This window comes from Delphinapterus leucas, chromosome 4 (assembly GCF_059928025.1).
Source record: "Delphinapterus leucas isolate spDelLeu-1000000601 "Yukka" chromosome 4, BTC_Dleu_Yukka2, whole genome shotgun sequence".
NCBI classification, from domain to species: domain Eukaryota; kingdom Metazoa; phylum Chordata; class Mammalia; order Artiodactyla; family Monodontidae; genus Delphinapterus; species Delphinapterus leucas.
Genome location: NC_143132.1, coordinates 15,543,595 through 15,554,197, shown reverse-complemented (window position 1 = coordinate 15,554,197; position 10,603 = coordinate 15,543,595). Strand labels below are relative to the sequence as shown.

General features: G+C 37.6%; 1 pseudogene; it reads right to left on the bottom strand.

The window, feature by feature from the left end:
• Window positions 1-6,442: 6,442 nt before the first annotated feature.
• On the bottom strand, window positions 6,443-9,822 carry LOC149749280 (mitochondrial intermembrane space import and assembly protein 40 pseudogene; annotated as a pseudogene).
• Window positions 9,823-10,603: the final 781 nt, after the last annotated feature.

Here is a 10,603-nt window from a genome sequence, read left to right as displayed (position 1 = left end):
TTACAATGGAATATTACTCAGCCATAAAAAGGAACAAAATTGTACCATTTGTAGAGGCGTGGATGGACCTAGAGTCTGTCATACAGAGTGAAGTAAGTCAGAAATAGAAAAACAAATATTGTATAATATTGCTTATATATGGAATCTAGAAAAATGGTACAGATGACCTTACTGGCAAAGCAGAAATAGAGTCACAGATGTAGAGCACAAACTTATGGTTACCAAAGGGGGGAAGGGGGACACTTGGGATGAATTGGGAGATTGGGATTGACATACATACACTAATATGTATAAAATAGATAACTAATAAGAACCTGCTATATTAAAAAAAAAACTGCCTTTATATTATTTAGCCATTTTAGTAAACAATTTACCATACTTGTGGTATGTCGTATGTGAATTTTAGATATTTTTTCCCCAAATAGCATCTGTTAATTTACCACCATAGAAATAGGCTTAACTATTGTGAAAAATTCAAATGATAAAAAAGGTACATTAAATGTCCACCGCTCTCTTTTTAACCTAAAGCAGATGTTACCCTGGAAGGGGGCAGGGGCAAATTAACATATGAAGTGGTAAGGACAGTGTCTCTGCTCTGACCACACACCCAGAAATACCCCTGGAATGTCCATCACCATGACCTCTTGGCCGAGTCAAGGGGGTAACTCACATTATCAGTGGGGGTGGCAGTTCTCTTGCTGAAGCTATCAAAATCAATGCCCTTCCTTACAGATGCAGATGTAGAGAATGGACTTGAGGACACGAGGAGGGAGGCAGGGTAAGTTGGGACGAAGGGAGAGAGTGGCATTGACATATATACACTACCAAATGTAAAATGGATGGCTAGTGGGAAGCTGTTGCATAGCACAGGGAGATCAGCTCGGTGCTTTGTGACCACCTAGAGGGGGTGGGATAGGGAGGGTGGGAGTGACGCTTAAGAGAGAGGGGATTTGGGGATATATGTATACATATAGCTGATTCACTTTGTTGTACAGCAGAAACTAACACACCATTGTAAAGCAATTATACTCCAATAAAGATGTTAAAAAAAAATTAATGCCCTTCTTTATCCTCTTTATTCTCTGCTCTGTCCTGGGCTCCCATTTCTGAAGCTTCTGCAGTGGCTTCAATTGCAGTGTTGACATATTCCCTTCCATGGCCACAGACCCCAGTGATTTGCCCTCCAACCTGTGCAGTTGACATAGATGTGTGATTTCATAGCTTCCTCATGGCCCTCACTCATGAAGAGAAGAGTACCCTCTTCTCACCAGGGGTACTTTTCTTTGATTTCTTCTTTCAGGTTTTCATGCCTTCCCAGCTCAGATCAAGCTTGAGACAAGTTACCCAGCACCTAAACTGAAAGGAAACAGCATACCTGCAAAACTACATCTGAAATCATTTATTCTTCGTAACCACTAGTTGGGGGTACCTCCTGACTCTCGCACTTTCAAGTGGGGGTAATATTCAAAATACATATTTAATGACCAGTTGTCTTGGGCACCATGACGGAATGGGGAACTGACCAATTGGTATGGTCAAACCAGTGCATACAGGCTGAATATCAGATTAGACAGGGGTCCCAAACAGGCAGGCCTCTGGGCCATGTTGCTGGTAGATTAGTTTTGTTGGGTATGCTGAGTGGTTTTGAAACCTGTTTCTGAGCCTAGGCACGCACTAGGCACTGTTTCTGATCTAGGCACGCACTCTCCCATTTTCAGTCTGCTATCTTGTGTCATGTCTTAGAGTTTTTGCTGGCTTTGTTTGTTTGCTTTGTTTGTTTTGTTTTTTAAAATGTCTTACTATATTTTTAATTAAAAATTTTTTTCATTTTAACAGTTTTTAATGAAAGTTATGTAAAAGATTATTTCTGCATCTTCTCAATTGTTTCTTCCTTATATTTGCCCTTTTCCTTTCCTACTTGGCAAGATTTGACTTTACGCTCAAGGATCTTTTTTTGGTCTTTGCCCAGTTTAGTTTAGTGATAACCTCCTTCCTGGGGTGAATACTTGCATGCTCAGTTGTGCCATCAGCCTTCTCCTGCTGCACTCGTATGGTGTAGATGACAGATTTCTTCCTGGAAACCTGGACTACTTTGCCAATTTGCTGCCCTTTGTAGCACCCTCGCACAACCTGAACTTCGTCCTTTCGGATGGGCATGAAGCAAACATTGTACTTCTGCCTCAGCTCTTTGGAAAAAGGGGAAGATGTATATGTATATGTATAACTGATTCACTTTGCTGTACAGCAGAAACTAACACAGCATTGTAAATCAACTATACTCCAATAAAAAGTAATTTACAATATAAAATAATGAAAACTGTGCAGTATAAAAAATATAGTAAGATCGCTGGCTTTGTTGATTTATCTTACTGTTGCTTCCTAGAAAGCATCTGCCTGTGCCATACTCTTTTCAAACCTTTCCTTGTGGTCCCGTCTCTGTCCAGGGGCTATTCACTCCAATTTGTCTCTTAAATGATCCCAGATTGTCGTTGCTTGGAGAGGCCCTCATACCTGTGGGAACTGTACGATACCTCCTCTGGTTGCTGGGCCTAAATTTCCACAGAGGTGGGCACCCCATTCTGGATCTGAACTACATCAATATTGCAGCTACTCATTAAATTATAATTAACTTGGAAATGAGAGACTAAACATAGAAACAGACAAAGGCCAGACCCTATATAAAAATAGAACTCTGACCCACAACCTACAGCAACCTGCCAAGGAAACCAACCCTTTCATTGACAATAAACAGTCCAGGAAGCCAGCCTGCCATAAGTCAGACTTGTTAGAATTCAGACTACTATCTCTAATAACAATCTAAGAAGCTAAACAGTAACTTCTGTAACAGCCAGCCCCAAATGGGCAGGATTTGATTAAATCCTTCCAACTTAGGACCAACTAGAGAAAAACAAATATGCACACCCCTAACCAATCACATAAGATACCTTGCTATGAGTTATCGCGCCTCCAGCTTCCCCAAGCCCACAGCCTCCAATCAGGGTACACGTGAAGCCTCCCTTTTTTGTACAATCAAGCTTTCCTACTCCTCTGCCTGCCTTTGCATCTTTGCCAAGATGCAAGTGACAGTGGCTGACTCACTTCTTATCCGAGTTCTGAAAAAATAGCCTTTGATTTTTCTCATTTGGTTGGTCTTTATTTCCACAGAAATAAAGTCAATTCTAACTATTTAGATATGATAATAATAATAAAGGCCTTCAATAAAATTTAAGTAAGTTACGGTAGAGAGGGAAAATAAGAATTTTTTGTATTCCGTAAAAGTTTAAGGTGGGCGGGGTGGAGGGAGGAGAATGTTCCCTTTAGCATCTTTTGAATGTCTTGGGTTCAATTTTCTGATTTTTCCTACTACCACCTAAATTTGTAATAAAACAGCTGACCATAAAATGTTGAACTTTGTTACTTTTAAGCTGAAAATTTTTTTGAAGCTTAAGGCAGTTATTTCTGCAAAAGATGACTTTTGGGTTTATTAATTAAAAAGAAGGCAGGGAGTATTTGAAATATTATCATCTGAGGGACTTTATTCTACATTTATAAATACAGTCTCACCACAATTAAGAGAAATTGAAAAGAGTTTGAAATATGGTGATAGCTTAAAACTGAAAATAATTGTTTTTAACATGAATTGTCCCACCAGTTTTATAACCTAATAAAAATCATAGTAGAAGAAAAATCCTGGGCATTTTAATTATGAGAAATCACATGTATTCTGGGAAATTAGAAACATAACACACATATTCGTACTTCAGAATCCTCATTCTAGAAATTCTTTCCCTGGAGATTTTCCAAAGAACTGGATTCCATGATCTGGCTTCTCTGCAGTACCCAGTAAACAGAGCTCAGTAAGAGGCATACCTGATTTTGAGTCCAAGTTTAGCAACAATATATTTCACATTTAAACCGAGATGCAGAGTAGAAATTCAGTCTTTGGACATTGTTTCCCTTATGTTTGTTCCTTTAAAAATATAGATTTTTCTTCTATACTCTAGACAGAGGCAGAGGAGAGAATACCCTTGTAATTTTTTCACTTTCTAGTAACCCCTTTAAAGTTAACTGTAGTATCACTTAGATACATACACATTACTCGTATTATGATTTAAATCCTAAATCCTTCAGAGAATTCCCCAAATACTCTCTTTCTGGGTGTCTCCATTGGTTGGTGTGCTTTGAAGAAAAGGACATCAAAGGTGTTCAATTAGCACTTGTTGACAGATTGACTCAACGCAAAGCAATGTTAAATTAACCTGAATTTGGAAGATGTGCTGAAACAATAACAGTCATTTAACACTTGTTTTGTTAACACTTGTTTTGTATTATCTGGCCTGTTTCACCCCACCTCCATGTTTTCTGTAATGAATTCACATTGACTGTGTGTCTTTTGATTTCTTAATTATTCACTTTCCTTCTTGTGTAAAATGAGAATGTCTCCTACTCACTCAGCCCTAGGTTTTTAAGAATTAGAAGAACCTGCAGTGTTCCCCCAAATTTACCCTTTGTTTGTGGGCATGACACTCCTCTACTTTTCACAAACTTTCCTGTGCACAGGTGTCACCTGGAGGACTTATTAAAACTTGGAGTGCTACCCTAGAGCATCTGATTCCATAGGTCTGGGATGGGGCCCAAGAACTTGCATGTTTAACTAGTTCCCACGTGATGCAGCTGCTCCCTGTCGCAGGACCACACATTGATACCTACTGCTATTACAAGAAGTAAGAATTCCGCTGTGTGTGTGTGTGTGTGTGTGTGTGTGTGTGTCAGAGGTGGTGGCAATGGTGGTGGTGGAGGTGGTAGTAGGGGTACGGTTTGACTGGGGCAGAGTATGGACATAGGAAAGCTTGCAGGTGTAGATCATTGTGAGGAAGCTGCGGGGTGTTCTGGAATGAGCCCAGGTCCCAAAGGTGTGAGAGGGGAATTGAGAAAGAGAAAGCCTGATGTATTCCTGACCTCTGGATGCTTCTCCCATTTGGATTTCATTGGAATGAAACTCCTAAATGGTTTAGGCGCCAGAGGGGCTGCTAAATTGTCATGTCTCAGACACACATACAATATTGGTATCTGCAGTTTATGCTCTCAGACTACATATTAAAACTCTGTGCGGTGGTGGAGTAGCTAGATAAATATTTGTACATTTGACTGCACCCAGACACTACTTATGTTTCCTTATTCTTCTGTTTTGTCTCAAGAAATCTGAGTCAGATGGTGTAATTGGTTGTGAAGCTTAATCCCATCATCATAGTCATTCACCTGCTTAAAGATGGGGGTGTGTGGATGATTTAGCACGTCTAGTAATCTGTTTATTCCCTCCCAAATGGTAAAGACAAGAAGCTCTTCACAGATTGCTGGACGGCTCCAGTTATTATGAATTCTTACAAAGACACGGCAAACAGGCAAGTGTTAGTTCAGCAGAATAACAATACACATTGATATTTGGATCATTCTTGCATAGTATAAAATTGCAAGTGATTTCAGGTTCTGAAAGGACTTTATAAGCCTCAGGTCTCAACACTCAGATTTTAATGGCACATAGTCTTTTTCATTTCAACTTTGTTTAAAATATCTTATTACAGAAAATTTCAAACATATCCAGAATTAGAGGGAAGCATATCGTGATGGTACTATCACCCAGCCCCAATAATTATCAATATTTTGCCAATTGTGTTTAACCAGTCTGCACTCCTGGGCCACAGAAATTTTACTTATAAATACCTCATTTCTAACAGGTAAAGGCTTTAGAACAATATAACCACAATAGTATTATCACACCTAACAAAATTATTATTTGAAATATTATTCCAATCCGTGTTCAAATTTCTTCGATTGTCTCAAAATTTGTTAATTGTCCTATTTGTTCAATCAGGACCCAAACAAGGTCCTTTATAGAATTTGGTGATTTATCTCTTATGTCTCTTATCATTTAGCAGTTTCCTCTCCTTTTTTTTTTTTAACCAAGACATTTATTTATTGAAAAAATGAGTCATTTTTCCTGTTGATTTTGTGCATCCTGGACTGTTTTGGTTATATCTCTGTGGTATTGTTTAACTTGTTTCTACAGTCCTATATTTCTTGTTAACTTGTAGCTGAGTCTAAAACATGAAATTTAGGCTTAATTATGCTGGGGGTGGCAAGAATATTTCACAGGCAGTGTGGGTACTTGCTATTGTATCACATCAAGAGGGATGTAATACCTGTTTGTCCCACTTTTAGTGATGCTAAGATTGATCAGTGGGATTTAGGTGTCAACCTTTTCCTAATGGTCTTAGCAGCCATTGAGGATTATTGTATAGATCCATTATTTCACTGGGGTTGCAAAATGACATTTTTCTAAGTCAGTCGTGCTTTCTGAATTAGTTGGACTTCTTTATCTGGTTAATATGAAAAACAGTTTATAAAGGAGAGGCAAGATAAATGCTTGATTCTGTACCTTAATCTAATTTCAGAATAATGAGCCTAGCAATATATATATATATATATATATATATATATACACACATATATTTTTATTTATTTAATTAAAGTATAGTTGATGTGCAATATTATATAAGTTATAGGTGTAAAATATAATGATTCACAATTTTAAAGGTTATACTTCATTTATAGTTATTATAAAGTATTGGCTATAGTCCATGTATTGTACAATATATCCTTGTAGCTTATTTTATACATAGTAGTTTGTACCTCTTAATCGCATACCCTTATATAGTCCTTCCTTCTCCTCACTGGTAACCACTAGTTTGTTCTCTATATCTGTGAATGTGCTTCTTTTTTGTTATATCACTAGTTGATTTTTTAGTTTCAACTTATAAGTGATATAATACAGTATTTGTCTTTATCTGACTAATTTCATTTAGCATAATACCCTCCAACTCATCCATATTATTGCACGTGGCAAAATTTTATTCTTTTTTACGGCTGAGTAGTATTCCATTGTTTATGTGTACCACATCTTCTTAATCCATTCCTCTGTTGATGGACACTTAGGTTACTTCCACATCTTGGCAATTGTAAATAATGCTGCTATGAACATTGGGGTGCATGTATCTTTTTGAATTAGTGTTTTCAGTTTTTTTGGTTTTTTTTTTTTGGATATATAAACCCAGGAGTGGAATTGCTGGGTCATATGGTAGTTCTATTTTTAGTTTTTTGAGAAACCTCCATACTGTTTTCCACAGTGGCTGCACCAATTTACATTCTCACCAACAATGTATGAGAGTTCCCTTTTTCCACATTCTTGCCAACATTTGTTTTTTGTGTTCTTTTTGATGATAGCCATTCTGACAGTGTGAGGTGATATCTCATTGTGGTTTTGATTTTTTTTCCCCTGATGATTAATGATGTTGAGCATCTTTTCATGTGCTTGTTGGCCATTTGTATATCTTCCTGGGAAAAATGTCTATTTATGGTTCTGTCCATTTTTTCTTTCAGGTAAAAATTATGTTTTCCTTTTAATTGACACAGTTTCCTCTCTCGGTGCTACTTTGGTAATGATTAGGTCCCCATCTCTCAAGAACATTGCATCTGAACAGGCTGAGACAGAGCCAGTGTGAACACAGGCCCCCAACCAGGGCTTTTGGAATAACAAGAAGAGCAAAAACTAGCCTTTCTCTTCACTTACAAAGGGAGTCACTCAGAGGGTCCAAAGCTCTGCTTTCCAAACTAGAGAACCTGGAGCTCAATGCAAAACTGGAAAGCAAAATGTATCAGAAATGAAGCATAGTGCTTCCTCAGATACTCAAGGTCTGATCATCCCTCCTCTTCTACAAGAAATAGTCCCACTCCAACATTTTTAAAGAAAGATGTTTTGTTTCTGTTTCACTTTCCAACTGGGTGTAAAATCTACTAAAAGGGATACAATGAATCAAAATAAATCAGCTCACTCACAAGAGACACTCCCAGATAATGATTTTTTGGTTGCTGAGATTATTCAGCATATTATTTCAAAGTGGCAAAATTCAGGACAATCTGAGAAAAGAATTCAAAAGTGGCAGCTACATTTGCTGATATGTCCATGTGAGACACACAGACACACAACCCCATTTTTCAGTGTATATGTCAAGGGGCCAAGACCCCGATCAGCACAATAAGTTTTTGTACATTACAGTGCACAGCAAAACAGAAGGAAAGACACTTTCTCGGAGAGGTTCACATTGCTCTGAAGGAGGCTGGAGCCCAGCACCCCAGAGCCATCATTAGCTGGATCCATCCTCTTCTATGGTTGCAGTGGCCTCAGAGGCAGCTTTTTCCTCTAAACGATCCCCTGGCTTCTCCTCTTCCTTTTGGAAATAGAGGTCTGGGTACTTCTGCATGCACCCCTGCATGGCCCAGAACTGGTCTACACAGTCTGACCCCTTGACATCCTCCATGCTGTAGAGGAATCAGGAAAAGGCCACCTTGAAAAGTTTCCCACACGGACCACTGGCCATCCGCCCAAGGCATGGGCAGTTCCAGTTGATATCTCCATTTGGCAGGATCAGTCTCTTCTCCTCATACAGATCATTGGGGTCTGTATGAGGAGAAGAGACCCCAGCTCCAATTGGCCACCAGCTCCAATCTGCTTGGAGTTTCATAGTCTTCTTTGGTGACAAATATGATTCAATCCTTCCCTTCCTGCTGGCAGTAGATCATGATGCAGGCTGGTGCTTCGACCGCACAGCAATGGCGGTGGTGGCCTCCAGGTTCTGTCCATTTTTAAATCAGGTTGTTCTTTTTGATATTGAGTTGTATGAGCTCTTTATATATTTTGGATATTAACCTCTTATTAGTCATATCATTTGCAAGTATTTTCTCCCATTTAGTAGGCTGTCTTTTCGTTTTGTTGATGGTTTCCCTTTCTGTGCAAGAACTTTTAAGTTTAATTAGGTCCAATTTATTTATTTTCTCTTTTGTTTCCTTTGCCTTAGGAGAGAAATCCAAAAAAATATTGCTATGATTTATGTCAAAAAGTGTTCTGCCTATGTTGTCTTCTAGGAATTTTATGGTTTCAGGTCTTATATTTAGGTCTTTAAACCATTTTTGTATATGGTGTGAGGAAATGTTCTAATTTCACTCTTTTACATGTATCTGTCTAGTTTTCTCAGCACCATTACTTGAAGAGTCTGTCTTTTCTCTATTTTACGTTCTGTCTCCTTTGCTGCAGATTAATTGACGATAAGAGCATACGTTTATTTCTGGGATCTCCATTCTGTTCCATTGATCTATGTGTCTGTTTTTGTGACAGTAACATGCTGTTTTCATTACTGTGGCTTTGTAGTATAGTCTGAAGTAAGGGATCATGATACCTCCAGTTGTGTTCTTTTTTCTCAAGATTGCTTTGGCAATTCAGGGTCTTTTGTGTTTCCATATATATTTTAGGATTATTTGTCCTAGTTCTGTGAAAAATGTCATGGGTATTTTGATAGGTGTTTTGTTATTTTTGTAGATTGCTTTGGTTAGTGTGGACACTAACAATATCAGTTCTTCCAATCCATGAACATGGGCTATTTTTCAATTTCTTTGGATCATCTTCAATTTCCTTCATCAATGTTTTATAGTTTTCAGAGTTAAGGTCTTCCATTTCCTTGGTACATTTATTCCCAGGTATTTTATTCTTTTTGATGTGATTTTAAATGGGATTGTTTCTTGCTTTCTATTTATGATTGTTCATTATTAGTGTATAGAAAAGCAATAGCTTTCTATGTATTAATCTTGTATCCTAAAACTTTACTGAATTCATTTATTAGCTCTAATAGTCCTTTGGTGTAAATTTTAGGGTTTTCTACATATAGTATCATGTCATCTGTAAATAGTGATAGTTTTACTTCTTCCCTTCCAATTTGGATGCCTTTTACTTCTTTTTCTAGTCTGATTGCTGTGACTAAGACTTCCAATACTATGTTAAATAGAACTGGTGAGAGTGGGCATGTGTGGTTTGTTCTTGACTTTGGATATAAAGCTTTCAGCTTTTCATTGTTGAGTATGATGTTAGCTGTGCGTTTGTCATAAATGGCCTTTATTATTTTGATATATGTTGCCTCTATATCAACTTTGATAAGAGTTTTTATCATGAATGGATGTTGAATTTTTCTGCATCTATTGAGAAGATCATGTGATTTTTATCCTTCCTCTTGTTAATGTGGTGTATCACACTGATTGATTTGTGACTGTTGATCCATTCTTGTATCCCTAGAATGTATCCCTTGTATCCCACTTGATCATGGTGCATAATCCTTTTTAATTGTTGAATTTGGTTTGCTAATGTTTTGTTGAAGATTTTTGCATCTATATTTGTCAGAGATATTGACCAGTAATTTTCTTTTTGTGTAGTGTCTTTGTTTGATTTTGGTATTATGCTAATGGTGGCCTTGTAGAATGAATTTGGGAGTGTTACCTCTTCTTCAATTTTTTGCAATATTTTGAGAAGGATAGGTATTATCCCTTCTCTACATGTTTATTAGAATTCCCCTGTGAATCTGTCCACTCCTGGACTTTTGTTTGCTGGGAATTTTTATTATTATTATAAATTCAATTTCACTGCTAGTTTTTGGTTTGTTCAAGTTGTCTATTTCTTCCTGATTCATTCTTGGAAGGTTGTATGTTTCTAGAAATTTGTCCA